This window comes from Anser brachyrhynchus, assembly GCF_964034855.1.
Source record: "Anser brachyrhynchus genome assembly, chromosome: 3".
In the NCBI taxonomy this organism is placed as follows: domain Eukaryota; kingdom Metazoa; phylum Chordata; class Aves; order Anseriformes; family Anatidae; genus Anser; species Anser brachyrhynchus.
In genome coordinates, this window is record NC_137696.1 from 106,160,527 (window position 1) to 106,181,726 (window position 21,200).

Sequence of the window (21,200 nt, forward strand, 5' to 3'; positions counted from 1 at the left end):
TGTATTCTTTATGAAATTACAATTGCAACATTACACCTTACAATCTTGCATTAGTAACTGAGTGGGGCGTGGCAGTCAGTTTTCTGCTTACCATTCTTCATCTTTAGGTTTAATGCCTGCTTCATTCTTACTGACCTTTATCATAGCTGTTAACTCAGTGAGGGAATACAAAATCATTTCCTAGTAATATAGACTGAGTGCTAATACAAGTAAAACTCCTTGTACCGTAAGTATTTTATGGCTACACTTACGCATGTTGCGCATAGTGTGCTTCACAGTAATGAGAAAAGGATAATGGATTTGGTGTGTTATTGTGAGTTAACAATGCCATAAACGCTCTTCTAGGAGGATAACATACGTAGTATGCAGAATACATAGTATGCAACTTGTCAGTGCAAACTTCAGGGAGAATATAATGACTGTGTAACATCTTTATCTTTTGAATGGAAAAGGTAGGGATGTGAATGGTATCCTGTGGGGATGGAATATTCTTTGAAGAAGGAAAGCAATCTGTGCTCTGAGCACTTTCAAAAATATGAATTTCTTTTATTTTAGAAAAAACAAAAAACAAAACAAAACTTCCTAATAACATAGTTGCCGCAACTTGCAGTTATTGTGGATCCATTGTGAAATGGACTATAAATAGGAACATGAGTCTATGTAATAATATTACTGTTAGCTGAAAAACTTATTGGGAGTTTTGGCATTGCAGTGTATCCCCTAAGCGCAAACCCAAGTTGAAAAAAAAATTGAGAAGGAGTGGACTATTGATAGGTAGCAAATTCCTATTTATTGTTTGTTACACAACAGTATTTAAACAATAATGCATTATCATTAACTAGCTTTAATAAACATTTTCACTATTGATTGGTCTTTATCTGATGTCACGCAAAAGTTCAGGTACCTTTCCTGTTTAAAGCCTTTTTAATCTGCCTATATGTACTTCACAAAGTGTTTACAGCAGAAAACTGTATACCTCACGGATTTTATCTGGCAAAGTAATAATGGCTTGAAAAATGTTCTTCACCACTGAGGATAGGTTTAAATATTTGTATTGCTCTCACATTTTTGTTTATTTTTCAAAGGTGTCTTTGGATTGCTTTTTAGGCTAGTCAGCTCCTAGTTATACTCGGCTTTTCCAGAATAATCAATATGAAGTCAAATGTTTTTAATGGAGCTGTTTTCTATACCAAGTACTCTGAAGCACAGGCAATAGTAATTTTTTATGTATTCAAGAAATTTAAATATTTCATAGGCAAAAACTTATCTTTTTTCCATTTATTATAAGTAGAATCTATTATATATTGTGCTTTATTTATATTTAGTATTTTATTGTTTTTTTTTATTTTGTCTTATTTTTAGAGGGTTTTATGCCCGAAAAGAAATTAAACTAGATTCACATAAAGCAGTGACTTGGATTTTTGGATATTTCCCCTTTTCTCTCCAAAAGATCTTAGCAAGGGAAGCTTTTAATGATTGTTTCCATGTAGCTTAATTAACTTAAAGAGCTGAGGCTTCTTTTTTCCTCCTGTAGACAGAAATGATGTAGGCTCAGTAGACAGCAGTTGCCAATGGAAGTGTGGCAGTTTTAGTGTAAATGTACCTCTGCATACCATCTTGCTCTGTGTCTTTGAGCAGATACAGATCTCTCTACCAGCATCTCTGTCATTTGATAATGCATATTCATATGTTATAAACAGAGGTGCCATGAATATTTAGAACGTGTGTATATATGTTCATGTATGCCTACATATATATACTTATGGCTGAGCAGAGGAAGAAAATTTTATCCTTCTTTTTATGTATTGATGCGAGTCTAATTTCTCTGATTACAGCAGTTATCAGTTACACATGTAATATGAAAGCATAGATATTTGATCAGTTCTGATGAAAGTACCTATGGATTTGCTCCTTTTGTCTTGTTAAAAGAGTAATCTGAATTTATTCCTTACCTTTTAAGTTGGCAAATACTTTTACACTTCGTGTCTCATAGAATTGCATTCTATATTTTAGCAGACAAATACAGAGATTTCTTATGTTCAGCTTGCGGGTCCTTTTAATTTTAAGTTACTTTTCGTGTTTTTTAAAGTGAGAAGGTTTCCTAGTGGAGGGTTGTTTGTGTTTTTTTCTTTATAAACAAACATTTCTCAGTGATGTGTATCAGTGACTGACTGAATTAATTTTAACTTATCCAGGAGAAAAAAAAAAAAGGGGGGGAGGGGGGAGGTTGAAATTTGAAGCATTTGGTTTTCTGTGATACAAAATTTTGATAGAGAATTAAATTCTAGAAGGTGGAGCAATATGTTCCCCTGTCTGAGCAAGGTAAGACTATGATGGTATAGATTTTTTTTTTATGTCTTAATGCTTTCAGGTGATTTTTCTTTGACTTCTCATGCCACAATTTTTCACAAGAAAAATTCTCTATCAGTCCTCATTTGTACATTTGATATTCCCCTTCTGACACTTTCTGTTCTGCTGAGGGGGTTCTGGAAGTTTATTCTGAAATCTGAAAGATAGTGAAGTTTTTACAGAGTTAGTGAGGATTAGTGATTGGTAAAGGGGGACAGGGTAAGTAAAGTTGATCTCTTTCTGGGAAGACAGGAAGACCTTCATGCTGCTTGAGAAAAGCTGGTAGAGCAATCCACCTGTATTTTCCAAACCATCTTATATCTTGGGTGGAATGACAGATGGTGAAGTTAAGGTGAGAGATAGTGAGGTAATAATGAAGGACCTGGTCTTTGGGAGAGGAAACGCTGGCCTGCTCTGGGACCTGCTGCTGAGGCCAGAGATCAGTATGGGATGATGGCTTGCTTCTGCTGCATGCTGTCCTGGAAAGAAGAGAGGTCCAGGAGAGCTGGTTGATTTATTTTCTTTTTCTAGGGATCATCTCCTCAAGGCTTAAGAATGGTCCATCCTAACAAGCAAGGAATCGAGCAAAGATCCTCGTCTGACAGAGGAGCTTCTCACTGAACTCAAACTTAGAAAGGAAGTGTACAGAAGATGCCAACAGGGACAGGTGGCCTCAAGAGTATAAAAATACTTTGTGTAGGGACAGGATTAGGAAAGCCAAAGCTCATCAGGAGTTGAATGCAACGAGGGTTTTGAAGGGCAGCAGAGTGGGCTTCTACAGCTACCTCAGCTGCAAAAAAGAAGACTAGGGGAAACATGGGCCTGTGGCTGAATATTGTGGTGAACTTGGTGATGTAGGATATGGGAGAGAGAAAGATACTTAAATGGCTTCTGCACAGTGGTCTTCCCTGGTAGGTTGGGTCTTCAGGAATCCAAGGTCCCTGAAACGAGAGGAAAAGTCTGGAGCAAAGATGACATTCCCTTGGTGGAAGAGGATCAGGTTAGGGAAAATTTAAACAAATCGGACATAGACAAGTGCACGGGACCAGATCGGATGTACCCAATTGTTACAGTTAGCAATTTGGCCAGTGTTGTTGTTGTGTCGCTCCTGAACTCGGAAAGGTCAGAGTTAGTAGGGGAGGTTCTTGTAAAGGAGAGGAAAGCAAATGTCACTGCTATTTTCAGGAAGGGTAAGAAGGTGAATCTGGGGAACTACAGGACAGTCAAGGTCACTTCCTTTTCTGGGAAGGTGGTGAATTAAAATAAATAAATAAATAAATAATCCTGGAACCATTTCCAAACACATGATGGACAAGGAGGTGATCAGGACCAGTCAGCATTGATGTACAAAGGGAAGATCAGGCATGATGAACTTCATGACCTTCCACAACTGTCTGTCACTCAATTGTGAGGGGTTGGAAATGGATGTTGTTATTTTGGCTTTAGGAAGGCTATATATTTTCTCCCCATTGTCATACCTAAACTGATGAATATGGATTAAATAAGTGCACAGTGAGGTATGTTGAAAACTGAATTAACTAACTGCTGGGCTTAAGGAGTTGAAATGAGTAGAAAGTCCAGCTGGGGACTGATCACTGGTGTTTCCAGTGTTTGGTATTAGAGCCATTACTATTCAACACTTTAATGACCTAGACGATGCAACAGCTTGCATAGTCAGCAAGTCTCCAGATATAAAACAGGTAGTGGCTGATAACACCAGATGGCTGCATAGAGGCATTTACTGGCTGGAGAAATGTGAAGAGAGGAACCTCATGAAGCTTGAGAAAGAGTAAATGCTAAGTCCTGCATCTGCGGAGGAATATCCCCAGGCAATAATACAGGCTGGAGGCTAGCCAGCTGGGAAGCGACTGTGTAGAAAAGGAAGAACTCTGGGGACACAGAGTTGAGTATGAGCCAACAATGCACCCTTGCAGCAAAAAAGGCTAATGGCATTGTTGGCTGCATTAGGAGCAGTGTTATCAGCAGGTCAAGGGAAATGGTCCTTCCCCTCTAGTCAGCACTGGTGAGGCCACACCTGGAGTGCTGTGTCCAGTTCTGGGCTCTCCAGTAGGAGAGAGACATGGATGTACTGGAGGAAGTCCAGAAGAGGGCCACAGAGATGCTGAAGGGTATGGAGCAACTTTCACATAAGGAAAAGCTGAGAGCTGTAACTCATCAGCCTGGAGAAGAGCAGACTTGGGCAAGGGGAATATTCTTGTCAATATGTATAGAAACTTGATGAGGGGGAGTAAAGACAGAGCCAGGCTCTCTTTGGTGTTGCCTGCTGACAGGCAATGGGCACAAACTGGAATATGGAAAATTCTGTTTATATTAAAAAAAAAAAAAAAGGGTTTTACTGTGAGGTTGGTCAGACACTGGAACAGTTCAGGCAGAGGTTGTGGAATCTCCATCCTTGGAAATATTAAAAACAAAACAAAAACAACCCATGTGTGCACACACAAACTGACTGGACACAGTCCTGTCCAGCCTGCTCTGGTTTTCCACGTTGTGAGCAGGGGTGGAATGAGACGATCTTTAGAGTTCTTTTCCAACCCTAACTCTACCATGATTGTTTTGGTGGAGTAGAATTATGTATTATATGTCCACCTAAGTAACCATGCTTTGTGAACTCTGTTTAGGTTTTCATTTTTTCTTAACAAGTCACAAAGCCTCTTTTGATCCTATCCTGCAATGTCTTGTTCTTTTGCCTGCTTTCTCAACAGTTTTCTACATCCCTTTAAATCATATGCCATGAGTCTGCAATACATCTGTGCACTTTGCTACTTGGAAAAGTGGGCAAAAATCGCTGTAGTCCACTTGATGCTAACTCCCACAGTCTCCAAATGCTAGTTAAGATTTAAGAAATGCCGCTGAAGAACAGAGAAAACAGAAGCTACTCTAGCAGGATTTTATTAGTGTATTCTTTTGCCACTATATGAGAGGAAATCAGTGCTAATTTGTTTTGTAAGTGAAAAAGGCAATACATGGCTTGATACAGTTAATGTCTCAATATGTCACAATCCACTTGGCCTGTATGTACTTTATTTTCTTGTCAGTTAAGCTTTCATTTTCAAAAATAACTTCTAAAATTACCTACAGGTGTTGACTCTAATGTCACTATAGTGTTGCATTGTTCTGTTTGGCAATAACTTACACAAAGAAAATACTTTTTTCCCCCCAAAAAAGAGCAAAAGTATAGATTTTATTGCAGGAAGAAATGGTATAAATTTGTCTGTCATCCTTTCAAGCTTAGTAGTTATGAAAATTTTGACCTTTTAAATTACAGTTGCTTCAACAGCTACTCTATTGTCTTAAGTTTTTTTTTAGCATTCCAAGCTGGCGTCAGGCAGTCAGTCCTATTATCTCCAGTTTGAAAACCACAGCAAAAATAAAAATTTTCACAGAACTTTTTCTTCTGTATCAATTTAGTAGTATGTCTCCTAGCAAAGGAGAAATGTAAAACTATTTTTGTAGAACAATGAGTGTCAGTCTTTGTAGTTATTAGTAGTAAATTCTAATTTCATATGCGCAAGTTTAATGGTGGACTGTGTGCTTTTAAAGTAGATTTGTTTTTAATAGGAAAGGAATCACTTTAGAATTTTTAATGATGTTGAATTGTTCTAAAAGCATTTTTAGGTTCTTGAACAAGAGAATAGTTCAGCTGGTAAAGAGAATTTTCTTTCATTCCTTTGACTTTACTCTGATTTTGTCAGTTTTTTAGTTTGAATATATAGCCGTTCAGAGTATACTTGCATAAGAAGCAAGATGCCTTTGTCATTTTAAACATCATACGTTTTTCTCAAGAAGAGAGCAAGAGGCACAGTGCACTTCAGAAGGTTCATGTCTGTAAGATTAGTCTTTGAAAAGTAAGTATTTAATATCAGATGTTTTAAAGTGCTGCAATATATGGAAAAGAGAAAATTGAGGCAATATTCAAAGCAAATCAGTGATACTTTATTAATTAAACTTCAAGCATTTCCTAATCATCAATATTTAAGTATCCAGGAGTGAGGCTTGGAGCCTGTCTCATTTTGTCAGCTCCAGCCTCAGTGAACATATATTTAAATCTTCTCTGTTTTTCTTTAAGCTTAAAATAAAAACTATTAAATATGACTTATTCAGAAGTTCTTAGTACATAGTACCTTCCTTGTACTGACAGTATCTCCTACCCTTGTGCCATTATCAATTTTAATTTAACAAACTTTTATAACAAATAATAAATACAATATTAGATAAGTTTGGACAGAGAAGTACCCACTGGGGAGTTCTGCAAGTAGTATACCAGTAGCTTGATACTTTCTCCTTTCAGTGCAATGTTACTATTTGCTTTACTTGTCTTCTGCTTTCAATTTTCTTTTACTGACATCTAGGCAAATTAGTTCTATCAAATATTTCTCTTATAGAATGATAAGGTACCAAGTTAAGTTGCATAATGTAGCTTTTATGTTTGTTTTTTTTTACCGTATTTTGTTTTTACACTGTTCTTTAACTATTGCCTTTACAAATTGTACTGAGTCCTTTCATGATCAGTGAGGTCAGAATATGATGCCATCATGATCAGTGAGGCCAGAATACGATGCCATCCTTGCCCAGATCACTTTCTCCCTTCCTCCCAAATGTAAAAATGCAATGTAGGCACTTCACATACATGGTAGTCTTTCTAAGTCTTTATAAAGGAGATATTTGCTTGATTATTGGTAACATTTATGCCCTGTCTGTACCAGCAAGGAAGGGTATAACAGATTGCTCATGGGGTAACATAACTTGTGTTGGTCATAGTGTTTTTTTGGTAACTGAAACATCCACTAATAATGCAAGCTCACGTCTAAAATATTGTTAATCTAGCCTTGGGAGTGTTATCTAGTTATCTAGTTATCTAGTGTTATCTAGCCTTGGGAGTGTTAACAGTCAGATATTTCTTGACATGGTTGTTAGTTTGCATTACATTATTCTGGCTGAGCAAGTAGAACCAGAAAAAAACACACTACTTTTGCTTATTAACATTGCCATATATATATATATGCACACATTATTAGGTATGTGTGTGTCTGTGTAAATATATGTATAGGTACACATGCGTAATAGTACAGATAGAAATGATGTGAATGCAATTACCTCCTTTTTTTCTACCTCTCCCCTTAAACTTACCAAGAAAACAAACAAGCAAAAGCCTTTCACTACCCTGGAGAGGAATATTCTCTAGAACTATGCCTTTAGAAAATAAAAGGGATGTGCATAAAGATCCACTGCAGGATTCAGAAAGCACCATACCATTATGCTAAGTAGGAACAGAAACCGGTGTCCAACAGAGTTGCTCTTCTGTGGTGTCCACAGCCCAGTTCATCATCTTCAGGGCTCAGAGTCTCATTGGAGTAAGTAACAGGATGAAGCACAGAGTCCAATAAACTTTATAGGAAAAAGCTCTTCTCTACACATGTACAGGGATGGAGGCATTAGAATAAAAGCAGTCATATTTTTCTCTAAGTATATTTTACACTTGGATCTTACTGGCTTTGTGTCTTGACTGCTAAAAAATGTACTGTGAAAGCAAAAGTTGTTTTGAAAGACTTTACTTTTTTTTTTTTTTACCTAATGCTTTTTATTATTTTTTTAATGAACTTTCTGTAGCTACTTGAGCAGGTTACAATATAGAACTAAGCTGTGAGTTTTGTTTAACTTACCAATATCTTATTCTTCCTCATTCAGAACATTGTCAAGGATAAAATGTCTGGAGAGAATGTGTAGGTTGGGCTTCATTAGAGTGCACACATGAAAAATAAATAAAACTGAAAGGTGACACAAGTTAAAATCAAGCTCTCCAAACCACTTACTCTAAACAGAGGCCAATATTTTTCTTTCTTACAGTAACGTTTAGCAGATGGGTATAAATGTAAGTTGCTATTATCCATAGTCTGTGCCAGCAGGAGACCATTTTCAGTGTGGAAGCAGTATCATTTCATCAGCAAAGAATGTTTTCCAGTTTGCTGAAGGTTTTGAGTTACAGCACTTCACTGAAGTAGCCAGATGCCCCGTTGTTGTGGCTGAACCCAGCAGGCAGCTGAGCACCACACAGCTGTCTGCTCGCTCTGTCCCCCTTCTCCCCACCCAGTGGCACGGGGAAGAGTATCCAGGAGGGAGGAGGTAAAACTCATGGGCCGAGATAAAAATGGATTAATAGGACAGAAAAGAAGATGATGATAAAAAGATATACAAAGCAAGTGATGCACAGTGCAATTGCTCATCACCTGCTGACCAACGTCCAGCCAGACCCTGAGCAGTGTCTGTCCCTTCCCTCAGCCATCTCCCCCCACCTGTTATTGCTGAGCGTGATGCCACATGGTGTGGGACATCCCTTTGGCCAGCCTGGGCCAGCTGTCCTGGCTGTGTCCCCTCCCAGCTCCTGGTGCACCCCCAACCCCTTGCTGGCAGGGCAGCACGAGGAGCAGTGTGTGAGCACTGCTCTGCAACAACTGAAACATCCATGTGTTATCACCACTGTTTTCACCCAATATCCAAAACACAGCACCATACCAGCTACTATGAAGAAAATTAACTCTGTCCCAGCTGAAACTATGACACCCTTCAACCAAGATTGTTTTTTGGTCTGGCTATCTTGGAAAATGAGCAGAAAATCACCACTTCCTGAAGAAAGATCCTAACTGTCTTAAGTGTAATTAGAGGGAACACTGGGTCTGGAACAAAAAGTGCTTCATCAATTATGATATTGTTGTAATAAGGCCGTTTCTTTTATTGCTTCTGTAGCAATAGAGTAGACATTTACATTGATTCAGAAACGTGCGTAATGACTCCTTAACGTGAAATACTGGCTTCCTTTAACAGGAGTTTGATTTGCATTCACAAATACCTGGTACTCTGCAGAACTGCTAGTCATTAAAGATCCTTCCCTACAGATGAGGGAGTAATTTAGAAGTGTATCATATATTGATTTACCGTGCAGCTTCTGTCTAGGAACGTAGTAGTTGATGTATAATGCAGTTGTTAGTGGTGTAATTATAGCAAGTGGATATCCTTATAGCAATGTTGAAAAACTATTTTGTGGATTTTTATGATAATATGATTGAAAGCCGGGTTTGATAACTTATGTAAGGAAATTTGTAAGATGGGGTAGGAATGTTAAGCAAGAAATTGGAAGCAGATGAAGAGCACTTAGACTGTGACTCAAGGTATTTTATATTAAAGGTACTGTAAATGAGAAAGCAAGGATCATAAACAGCTCAGAGATATAAATAAACTATGGTCATTTACTTCATTTTTATTCATTGTTTGAATTTAAGAAGTATTGAGCAGAATTTGAGTAAAATATCTGGGGTCTCTTAGGTGAAGAATAAAGTGATGAATTATCTTTGAGTATTTCTGTATAGGTCTAATTGTATAAGATGCTTTAAGAGTTTAAGACTGATTCTGGACTGAATTTGGGATTGTAAAACCAGACTTTTTAAGTATAGTTTGTATATTCATATGCATTTGCATAAAATATATCATTGTAATTATATTCATTAGTATTTATATTGGTATAAGGTACAGGTGTAGGTATAAATCACTTGTGTATATGTATAAGTTGCATAATTACTGGGCAGGAGTTTGAGTTTTGAAATCAGTGTATATACTCTGGTGTTTCTTTTGTTTAATAGATTTTTTTAGTAAGTATACTTAGGAAACATGTTTATTAGGGTAGAGTACATGTACTTTTAAAATGAATTATTTATATGGAGACATTACTGCTGAAAGTGTATATCTATTAAAGAAACATTGCATGTCCAACAGGAATAATGAGAGTTGCTTGCAGTCCTTCATTATGTTAAAGAACTATTTCCGTGAGTTTTCTAAGTGTATTGTGGAATTGTATAAATTTGTTTACTTAGCACTGCTTGGAGATAAATAATCAAAATGAGAGACACCACTGAGTAATTTTGTTTTTATAAATAGGGAAAGATTATTGTTATGTTATTGTCTGTACTATGTCTAAACTGAACCACCATAATGTTCATTCAGTCTTAAACTAAAGGAATAAATGTTTCAAAATAGAATACTTTAAATAGCTAATTTCTAATGCCACAAGAAAACGATCCATTAAAAATAGCTGTCAGTGTTTTGAGAAGTTTTTGTATTGATTCATTTGAAGATGATGCTACCTCTTGAACTGGAAACACTTCACATCAAACATTAAATAGAAGTACCAGTTTTCTGTTCAGTGTCCTTTGGGACAATTGTGTGAGATTAAACAGGGAAAAATAGTGTCTCATTTTGTTGCAGATAAATTGGTGTTCTTAATCCTAATTTAGACATCTAAGTGGTCATTATCTAAAGCTAAACAAATCATCCTGCATCTTTCTGGAAGATGGATTATCATCTGTTTACAAAAACAAAACCAAACCAAACAAACAAAAAACAACAACAAATGAAGGTGATCTGCCGTCTCTTCCTGCAATAGGAAGGTGAGTCTCATTTTGTATTTGTTGCATTAGCAGTTAGGGACATTAAGACGTGATGCTTTCCTGACCTGCATAAGCTCACATAATTTTTATTTAGCTTTTATTTCTTAAAATAATTAGAATTAATTAAAAGATTTAAACAAAACAAAAGAAAGCCACTATTTGAAAACTAATCTAGACTCTGAAGATCTTACATCTCATTCAATAAAGTTAATCCCCGTTTCCAAAGACTACTACTGCAGTGAAGTTTTACAACTTTCTGGAGACCGGGAGCATTCATTGTGCCCAATCCAGGGCATTCATCTGATAGAAATTTAATCCTAGAAAAATTTGGAAGTGTTCTTTCATCAGTGTGATGCTGAAGCAATAGTATTAGTACAAAGAGGCAGAAAATGGAGGGAAAGAAAATCAGAAAGAAGACATCTCTTTCTCTAGGTGCATTTAAGCTGTTGTAAAGACACAAGTGTTTTGAGGTGCCATTCTAAATAATGCAGTCAAGAGACTAATTTTAAGGAAGTCCTTCATTTGCAGAATATTGGGAAACTGGAGGTGGCCAGGAAAATATGGCTAGTTCAAATTCAGAGGGAGATTTCAGCTTCTACAGGAAGTTAACAGGGCAGAAGAAAGGAAGGGCATCTTATGGCTGAACTCCTGCCTTCTTAGCTGACAACTGATTGGGGTGCCCTAGGCTGTGCTATGAGTGGTTCATAGGGTAAAAACCTAATTTATGAAACATGCTTAGTATGCTTCATGGTCAAGGCTCGCATGAATCCATTGCCACTTTGGTTCATTGGCACTCTGGCTCTTGTCTGCCTCACAGCATTTGAAAACTTTGAGGCTTTTGTGCTAGTGGAAAGTACAGGAAAACATGTATTGTATGAAGCCACATAATTCTTTATTCTTTCTGTATTCAAAAGTAAAATTATAAGCTGCATGCAATTTGATTATTTACAGTTCATGCTCTTACCTCTTTCGCCATAGTTGAGCAGTTGCCATGGTTCCTATTATGCTGTCTGCTTTGAGACAAACTTCGTAAAGAGGCATTAAATGGAGCTGGGCTTCTGCAGTGTACTGCTACATTTGTAGTGCTCTCAGCAGCATCTGGAATTTATCTGTATTTTCCATAGTCTCCCCTCAATAGGGTGGAATCGTCAGGTCAGGGCTCAGAAGAATTAAAAATAATACAGTGCAGGGCCTACTCTTCGTTTCAAAGGGTTGTGAATGGGGATAGACAGTAAACACAGTTTGGTTTTGCAAGGATGAGAAGTTTGTTGCAATTTGAAAAATACCAGCTTCAAGGTGAGAGGATTAAACCTTGGAAAAGGAGTAGATCTGTATGCCCTGTTACTGTGCTCACGTCCTGTGTAGATGGTGGAGGTATCTGCATCCAGTAACTTCTCATTTAGAAATGAATGGAAATGCATTATTCCTTGGAAGTTGTGGACCACTACACACGTCAGAACCAGGCTATGCCTTGGTTTAAGAAGTTGCTCTGCAAAGACAACAGACACATTTAATTCATGGTCAAAGACCAGAATTCAGCATAGTTTTTGTGTCTAGTGTAACAGTTAACTTTTTAGTGATTTACTTCTATATTAACTGCAATGATTTATTTTCTGTTCTGATACAGTTCTCTTATAAGGGGAAATTATTGGCTCAGGTTAACTTAATTAGCTCTCTGTTTCTGCCTAGAAAATATTGCTGATAGTTTGATTGTTAGATTTTTTTTATCAAAATGACTTAGATACTGAAACTGAATGAATTTAAATACAAATTACAAATGGTTTATTTACTCCACTTTGTATGAAAGGGGTTAATGATGACTAGCTCACTTTGATTTGTTATATCTTTTAGCATTTTTGAACTCAACTTAGTTTTCTTCATATAGTATGCTTCAAAAATTTGCTTAAAGATGTTGCTGATTTTTATAAAGGGCTGCTTTTCAAAAAAAAAACTGTGTACACCTTAATATATTTTGGAATGGAATTGTATGGTTTGTATTATTCAGAAAAAAAAAAAAAAGGTAATTAGACCATAATGGCTTTGTTTTGCATCTGTAAGAATTCATGAAGAGCACTGTTACTATTTTTGGCTATCATATGCTTGATATTTGCCTGCCTGTTTCATTGTAAAGAGTGAAAGAAGATGGAGTCAGTGTTTGAAATGAGCAGTTATAAACAGGATTAAATATGACTGCTACAATCCACAAAGCACCAAGGGGCCTGAGAAAACAGTGGAATAGTAGTGGATATGGGAATACTGCTGGCCTTGCTCCAGTAAGGCTGGCAAACCTTGTTCTCTCTAGGTTTCTTCTAGGACCAAAGAGGACAATAAAACTTTTAATGTTGGTGCTACAAAAGTGGGGCGGAACAGAGTGTTGCCATGAGGGGAAACTAAGAAAGACGTGGAAGTGCTCAGTAGAACAGTGTTACTATAAAACTAGAGATTAGATGCCGGAGATGGATGTAGCTGGGATGAGTAACATTTTTTTTTCTTGAATATATTCATCTTTATTGAGATCTGGTGAAGAACATCATATTAAGAGCATCTGGGTCTGTTGTGTTTATACAGTTAACTTGTTCCTAGAGTTTGTCTGAATTATGGTTCTGCCCCTCTTCTCTCTCCCATCACTTGGGAGTCAGACAACCAGACTTGTTGCCTTAGGGATGTGCTTAATAAGAGACCAGTTTAAGCTTACTTTACTAATTAAAATATAATTGCTGTCTCAGTTTCACAAGTGCAGTAATTAAATAGCCACAGAGGTATCTGGCACAACACTGCTGAGACCATTAGAGGAGCAGTCTTTATACAAAAAGACTGAGTTTCTTTGAGATGACTGTATAACTGTCAGTGGGTGAAGTATGTCAATTACTTTGCAGAATACATATATGCCTTTGTGTTGATATTCTCCCTTGTTATTTGAGTTTATGGTGATGCCTTGTGATACCCATAATTTTTTTAGTGTTTTGTTTGTAATTTGTATTTTTTTTTTGTATTCATACTGAGTTGCTGCAGGAAAAAAGGATCCTAGGTTTCTGAACTGCTTGTTTGTAGTACTGGTTGGTACATTCAATAGAGTGTGTGTATATATAAAAACATACAATCTTAAGGCACAAAGACGGATTTTTAGAGATACAAAAATCAGAAGGTTGGTTGGGGCAGTAAAAATCACTTTGCTTAGAGAAGCTGAGTGAATTTCAGCAGATAATGAAAAGCAAATTCCTATTTTTAGAATAATGGTTTATTCCATATGATACCGAGTAGCTAAGAAACTGTTTTGCTAATTTTATTAAGCTATTTAATGCTGGACCAATCATTTTAAATACTTTCACAATCAGCTTTTGTATGCCACCTATTTTCTAGCCTTCTCGTGACTTGGAAATTATAAATATCCTACCAAGGGAAAGGTAACTTAAGAGTGAATATTTGGCTGCAATGCTTAATAGTTTCAATTAAAACACTGAGAAATTTTTTTTTTAATAACTAGTTGATTCACACATTTAAACTATTAGTGAAATCTTAAAAGCATTAATCCATTTGTAGGCTCTTCTGAAAATGTTGACAATATCATTGCATTTCTACTAATTACCCATTTACTGATTTTCATGTCGGGGTAAGTTAATGTGTCACACAAGTTCAGATGCTGAATCTGTTACCTTTTTATAGGTGTCATTTGAAATAATGTAATTACAGTTGCAAAACAAGTTCTCTTCGTCACATTGTTTAGTGAATCATTAACCTTTGAATTACAATTTTTATAATTATGTTGTAGTTTATATTACTGTCTATGATATTTGGGAATATCAGCATTACCTTTAGCTGCTTTGGAAATCATGCAGACTGGAACAAATCTGCAAATGTTGGCTAGAAATCAGAAGTTAGATTTCTGAGGTCAGGAAACTTCCCCCTCCCTTTTTAGCCACACAGACTTTGTTCCCTGTGCGTGTATGATAAAAATCTGGAGTAATTTTGACTTCCCAGTTAATGAATTAATATAAAAGTGTTCAAATGAAGTAGGCTGGGGATAAAATAGAAAACTTAGGAAATGTCACTGTTTGCTGCTTTTATGATTCCGTTTTTCTTCCCTTTTGTCTATTGCCTTTCATTACAGATGGGACACTTCTGAGGAATGTGTTATTTCCATGGGAGTTAGGTAGCATGTCTTATGTTCTGCAAGTCCTGACCTAGCCTCTGCATCAACACTTAATGTTAATTAGAACAACCCTCAAGTTGTTCTGAGTAGGCTATTAAGGCCAAAATATTTCCTGCCAGGAAAGAAGATGAGAGGTTAAGAGAGAAGTGGAGAGGTAATCTGGAAATGCTTAAGTCCACTTCTGGCTTGTGAGAACTACCATCTCATTGCACCCAAGAATCTGCCCTTTCAGTGAGCTATGGGAGGTGTGACAAGAAAAAATGTACGAACCGTGCTCAGTATTGCCAAGTGCTTATAAAACAGCATAAATAATTCCTATTTTCTTTCTGTACTTCTAGCCAGACAGTCCTCTGAGCAGTGGCTGTCTCTCTTCTAATCCCACTGCAAGCACACACTTCAGAACACAGCTGAAAAGCTGAACTATGCAGAGCTGCCTGTTGTCGGAGTGAAAAACTCACATATAGAAGTGGCAATTCTTTAGCAGAAGTATAACAAAAATCAATTTGTGCATGAAGAATGATTCTGTATGCAAAGGATGGGGTGGAGAAAAGAGTTACTTAGCTCAGTTGTTCTCCCATAGTTAAATAAACAGTGAAAAAAAATGAATTTTTGCCAAGCCTAGAAGTTCTGCAGGTATTCAAGAACCCTTGCGTGAAATGGGTTAAGAGGGTAAACAAAAGGACTAAAGACAGGTTAAGTTGATATTCAGAAATTTCAAACTGGTCCCAAACAAGTTTCTGCAAACTGCATTGACGGAGATGTATTTTCCATCATACAGACTATTTTTGCTTCAGTAGTGTGAAAATATGCAGGGAGCTTATGCTTTCGTCACTGACTTTTTGTATGTATGAAGATAAGCATTGAATAAAATTAGAGTGAGTGGAGTAATTAAAACTTAATTGTAAAAATGCTAGAGACTAGCTGTGCAGGAGGTACCAGTGGGCTGAAAGGTTAAGTATTCTGCTAGTGAAAAGTAGTTGAAATATTCATCTTCAATGTGTTTTCATGAATGACCTTGGAAGGAGAGCTTTGGAATCTGCCAATTAATCAACAAAGCTACTGATGATTCAAAATAAAATACGTACCTGGGAAGATAACAATAACATAAACAGCCTCAATGACAAAGTCATAAAATGAAATGGGATGAAGCTTAATACTAAAAAGTGTGAGGTCATTCATGATTATTTTTTTTTTAAAAAGTATATGTATGTTGCTGTTAACTATGAAACTCGGAAATTGCCAAAGGAGAGGTGGAGCAGGGTTAGTTTATGTTCGCAGTTGCAGGATGGTGGAGATGCACTGTTAGAATTTTGTCAGGGAAAAGACAAATACAGTTCTTGACTGTATCAAATAAATTATGTCCAATAGTGATGAGAGAACAAATGCTGTTCTGGAAATCACATACAGTGCTGGATCAGTCATCTGTTTTGGAAAGACTGCTTCAAAACAGAACAGGTATAAGATGAGCTCCTGCAGTTATTAAGGTAAAGAAAAAACATCTCACGAAAGATGTCTGAGTTTCATGTTGCTTTTTTGCTCAGCCAAAGGAGGTCTGAGGCAGAAGGTGGTAGTTCTCTATAATTAGCTGCTGGGCTTGGATAAAAAATGGCTTTTTAGAGTGGCTCTTCAGAAACCCAAAGCTGCTGGAGTGGCTGGGGTGAGCTGTTTGTATCGCTGTTAGAATGAACATGTCCTGTGGTGACACAGAGTAGTCTGAATTTCAACAAAGAGCTGGATCGCAGGTGGATACTTGCAGCTGGGCAGTGCTTTGTGCTTGCTTCCTACAGGATTTTAGGAAAATAATGTGAATGGAGTGAAAAACTTTTTTTTTTTTTCAAAATAGTGGGACTAATTGCAAAGGAGTATGTACTGAGTCAGGATTTTTGAAGGCCCTGAAAAATGACTTAGACCACTGTTTGATCTAGTAAATTAACCATGCTTCTGTGAAGTGCCGTAGTCTGAAAGGAAACATTTTTTAGCAGCTTCGTTTGTTATGCAGCTCTATATTTTCTTCACCTGCCACAGATCCAGTGAGGCCACGGAGACTTGAGGTAAATGCAAAGCATGCTTTGAGTCTCTTGAGGCAGTAGGAAGGCTGGGAGGGTGGGGTGACACAACAGGCTTAACAATGGTGATTGCAGTGGTTTGCACACATGGTTGCACACGTACCACGGCAGAGGATAGCAAAGCAGTGCTTTGCTTTTGCAGGGGTTTCTGCTTTTGGGGTTCTGCACGTGCATCCCTTCCCACCAACACGACTTGTGCGAAGCAGTGGTGCTGTTAAAGCTACCTGGGCAAACTAGGTAGAGCTGAAAATCAGGTTGTGGCTAGCTGGACAGTTGTTCTCACCGTTAGTATGTGGTTGCAGAAAAACTGCAGATAAACTAAAAGTAAGGATACCTGTGTCTGCTAATCTGTGGTGAGCTCATTGCAGTAAAGCTATGCTATGCTAGTTTACGTTCCAAGAAAAATGCCAGAGCTGTGTATGCCAGTCACCAAATTTCTAGTAGGTCAGTTTCAGGATACGTAGGTAAAATAACTCTTCAAAACACAAATACTCAACAGGCTTTGCAGGTCACTTGAACATTAAACAGGTTTCTTTTCATTGTTTTTTAGCAGATTTTTTCAGAAATATATGGGAGGGTGCTTTCTCAAAACTTCTGGAGGTTGATAAGATAGTTCAAGTTGAAGGGATCTGAGGAAGGGTCTAGTTCAGCCTCCTGCCAGACACAGTGGCAGGTCTGGGATCAGATCAGGTTGCTCAGGGCTTTTTTCAGTCAGGTCTTGAAAACCTCCGATGATGGAGATTGCACATCTGTGGGCAACTTGCTCCACTGCTAGACCACTCTCAGGGGGAACACGCTGCTTTGTCCTGTCTTTTCCCAGTTTACACCCATTTCTTCTTGTCCTTCTGCCATGCCCTACTGAAGAGTCTGGCTCAGTAATCTCCCTGCAGGCACTGGGGGCTGCTCTAAGGTCCCAGGGAAGCTGCAGCTACTCCAGGCTGCTCAAGCCCAACTCACTCACCTCTCCTCACAGTGTCCTTCATCTCCTGCAGTGAAGTGAAGAAAAAAGGCAGTTTCCACAAAGAGTAAGTGTCTATTCATGAAATAGCATTTTAAAATCAAAAGTAGCTACAAGAAGTGTTTGAAGAAAAAAAAAAGTCCTTTAATAAAAACAAAACCCCCAAACCCCAACTCCTTGCAGGTCTTGAGAATGCAGCTGAAATCACTGCTTAGTGCCACAATCTGCCATGTACATTAGTCAGACATTATAGCAAAAAAAAAACCTGTCAAAACAACTTTCCTTTTTTCTCAATGGAAAATTTGACAGGCTTTTTTAAGTAAATGGCACAATTTTGCACAAAGTGCTAGCTATAGATATATAATAAAGAGTTGCTTTTTCTTCAGAAAATAGTAAAAGCTACTGAGTTCTTTGGGAGACCCAACGCAAACTTCTAAAATTGAAGAAAAAAAAAATCACGTGCTACTTAATTACCCCTTCACTGTCTTTCCTTAAGTAAGAAACATCACTTTTTCGGCATTTTCCATACTGGCATTATCTGACTATATATGCTACACTGGAAAAGGCCACAACTATTTCAAAACAAGGACTAGAGGACTAGTTTCTAAAAATTTCTACTACTTGTGTTTTTGTTTTTTCTTTTTATGTGTGTGTTTTTGTTTGTTTGGTTTTATTTTTTTTAGTGATTTCACTTTAGGTAGTGCCATACTATATAATGTCCTATTCACTTCATAATTTTTGTTTTATAGTTGGTTTTCTCCTCTTGGTCTGAATAAAATGGCTAAAAAGTGACACAACTGTAAAAAAAACAGGTGTGTAGAAGTCACAAAGCAGCTGCACTATGTACAGTGTGTTTCCTTTTGTTTAATATCTGGTGCAGAAATTAGTAGTGCATCGGAAAGTAAATCATATTCAGCTTAAAAATAAATAAGAGGGAGAAAAGCTGTGACATAGACTTTTCCAAGGTTATTTTTTAGATACAATCTTCTACTTGGGTTCCCTTAAAATCCCTTCAAACAGTTCCTTGCACCAATTCTGTTCCATGTTTCCTTGTGAAAATGAAAAATCAGGATTTTATTGTCTGCACTTTGCAGATAAGGCTAATGACTAATACTTCCAATGGAAGTGCCCTTTGTGAAATAGCAAAAGGAGGGGTGGAGGCAAACGAGAAACAGAGCAAGGCAATAGATAGGAAGAGTGATGTGCTGAAGCAAAATAGGTTGAAAATCTGGCAGATGTAATTCGGAAGAAGGAATCCTATAAGAGCATGAAAACAGAAGTAGGAGAAATACAGAATATTATGAGCAAGAGACAAGACAACCAAAAGGATCCCATGAAAAGGCATGGATGAAATTCACCTTTAGCAGCTTGTTCATCTTGCTCTGCCCAACTAGGGCAATAAAAGCAAGCAAACGGAAGTGTGAAATGACAACAAAACATGACCACCCTAAGTTGAATCAGGGCAACTTTGAAGGAAAACAGAACACAAAAAGACAAGTGCTTTCTTGATTCAGTGCTTTTGGCATAGCAGCTATTCACAATTTTCAGAAGACAGCTTTCTAAAAAGTGCATTCCACCAGAGCTTCTCTTTGACTTCCCTGCTGTATCTGTAGAAGTAAACGTGTTCTGAAGCTCAAAAGGTGAAAAGGTCTGCTGCACATACGCATGTAGAAAGATCACACTGTGGTCTAAAGGTTTCCATTAATTCACTTTGACTTCTTAAGGAAAGATATTCGGTTGTGGGTATGCGTGCATACGTGCACCTAGACAACTTGCCATGCGCAGGATCCTTAGGGCCCACTGCACACTCAACAAAATTTTTCTGCATTATTTCCTTCAAGGATTGTTTAAAAATGTTAGTGGACTAGTGAATGTAAAGTATCTTAAGATTGTTCTTTAGAGTGGAATTTTGTTCTTGTATTAGGCTGTTTTTCTTAATGAGGCTCTGCTATAGTCAGTCTCCAGAAGTAAGATTATAGCTACTACTCCTTCTCTTCCATCAGTCAGACTGTTGTTGCTTCTTACTGATGCTAATCAGGGTGACGGGGCCTCACATTATTAGGAAAACTTGCTGACACATTCATTGAATAATACATTTCCTGTCTGGAATGCTGTTGGAGGCTGTACAAACATGTGTGGTGGGACTTTCAGAGTGCTTACACCTGCATGCACACCCGTGTCAAAGAAACCCACTTAATTATGGTTTGCAGAGATGGCAGACGTAAACGGGGAGGTGCCTTATTCATAAATTATTTTTAAATGATTTATAGTGTATGTATTATGGCGTTGTTACTTTTACCATTGATAATTATGGTTGGAATGGTAAAAGGCTCAGATGATATTTGATGAAACCAGAATCACTGATTATTTCTGCTATGTAACTCTGAACTCAAATTCTGTTTTCAATATTATTTCTTCCTGAAGTATTAAGTGTTGTTATACAACCAGCTGCTTACAGTTGAGTATGCTTTATTCTCTCGAAGGTGCAAACAGTTATGTGAATTTAAAATAGATGATTTATTCCACAGTAACAGTGATGAATGTATGGCTTATCACTTCTCATAATGTATCTCTGTTTACTTGAGGATAATAGTATACCAGGAGGCAAACTGCCACAGAGGAGTTGCTAAACTGTAGACTCCTACCTAGACTTTTTCATGTTTTCACATGCTGAGAATAGAAGCCCTCAGATTATGACTGGGAGTGGACGATTTTATTTTTATTTTACTTTTTTCCTATTTAAATGTAAAGCAGTAGAGATGGAGGGGATACCTAATGGGTTAGTGGCAGAGTGAGGCTTTATAATGAGTTGCAATTTTTAATCCTTCAGTCCTGCAGAACATGACTTTTGAAGGCTGTGGATGAACTTTGTCTCAGGCTCTCTGGCCATTCTCACCTTACTATTGCTTTGGTAGGAGTGCAGTGTATTTGTATTATGCTTTCTGATTCAGTAGGTTTTAATTTGGCTATAGGGAGAAAAATGTTGTCTTTTGTTAGGGTAAAGTGCAATCACATTAGAGTCTTTCCTGTATATGCAGCATTATATTACTGTATTTGTTTATTATTAGTGGTGCTGCTAGGTTCTTAAGTTTTGGTGGTATATTTTGGAAATGCAAACTTTTTGATACAATCTTAGATAATTGGCATTTCTCACCTTATTGTGAAGCATAAGGCATTAATTACACTTAGAAAAAACATGTAGGACTATAGAAATTATTAGA

General features: G+C 37.3%; 1 protein-coding gene across 6 annotated transcripts in view; it reads left to right on the forward strand.

The window, feature by feature from the left end:
- SNTG2 (syntrophin gamma 2) overlaps window positions 1-21,200 on the forward strand; it is a 286,741-nt gene that overhangs the window by 63,259 nt on the left and 202,282 nt on the right. The window contains exon 1 of one of the 6 annotated variants that reach the window (XM_080588154.1): window positions 2,881-10,805. The exons of the other annotated variants lie outside the window; for them this stretch is intronic. The gene's annotated coding sequence lies outside the window, so the exon portion shown is untranslated. Of the gene's footprint in view, window positions 1-2,880; window positions 10,806-21,200 lie in introns of those variants that run through there. 6 annotated transcript variants of the gene reach the window in all.